The sequence below is a fragment of the Stenella coeruleoalba genome, assembly GCF_951394435.1.
Source record: "Stenella coeruleoalba genome assembly, chromosome: 6".
In the NCBI taxonomy this organism is placed as follows: Eukaryota; Metazoa; Chordata; class Mammalia; order Artiodactyla; family Delphinidae; genus Stenella; species Stenella coeruleoalba.
Genome location: NC_137151.1, coordinates 94,939,140 through 94,940,074, shown reverse-complemented (window position 1 = coordinate 94,940,074; position 935 = coordinate 94,939,140).

Genomic DNA, 935 nt, shown 5'->3' with positions numbered 1-935 from the left:
GGCCACAGCAGTGAGAGGCCCACGTACAGCCAAAAAAAAAAAAAAAAAAGTCTGTTATGTCCCAAATCAAGGATGTGTCTGGAGTAGGTGGTCCAAAATGACAATATTCTCCTGGATGCAAAAAACCCAGTTTTATTATATAAAATTTTCTAGAGATGGCTACATGTGCTTCATGTAGCATTTACTTCAATCAAAATATCTACGTCAAAAATGTATTTCCATCTCTGAAAATTTGTACTATTTCATTTTCTACAAACGATTGTTAGGAGGAAAGTTGACCATTGTCTCTGATTTGCAAATGAGGGATTAATGTCACGAGCTGTTGACTTGACTTGCCCAAGGTTACACGAAAAGCAGAGGTGGAACTCAAAAGCTTAGTCATTATAGCTCCTCCACTGCTGAATACTTTTATTAAATTGGGTTTTTTCGCACCATGCCTGTGGCATACCCAAAGATGCAAGACATAAAAGTCCATGAAACTTGTAGCTGTCATGACTATATGGCTGCCATTCATTTATTATACACCATCTTTTAGAAACAAAGATTTCTCTTCAGTGTTCTATGTCCTGGTTTACACCTCACTCCTACTGACATTTTATTTTTGCTCATCTTGTTTTCCCTCTATAATCCCTCCATTCTTTACTATAAATAATCTTGTATTATCCTTTTTTTTTTTTTTTTCCCGGTACACGGGCCTCACTGTTGTGGCCTCTCCCATTGCGGAGTATAGGCTCCAGACGTGCAGGCTCAGCGGCCTTGGCTCACGGGCCTAGCCGCTCCGCGGCATGTGGGATCTTCCCGGACCAGGGCATGAACCCGTGTCCCCTGCATCGGCAGGCGGACTCTCAACCACTGTGCCACCAGGGAAGCCCCGTATTATCCTTTAAGTCACTTTAGATTACTTTAAAAATAAATCAGTGTCTAGATTAATAATG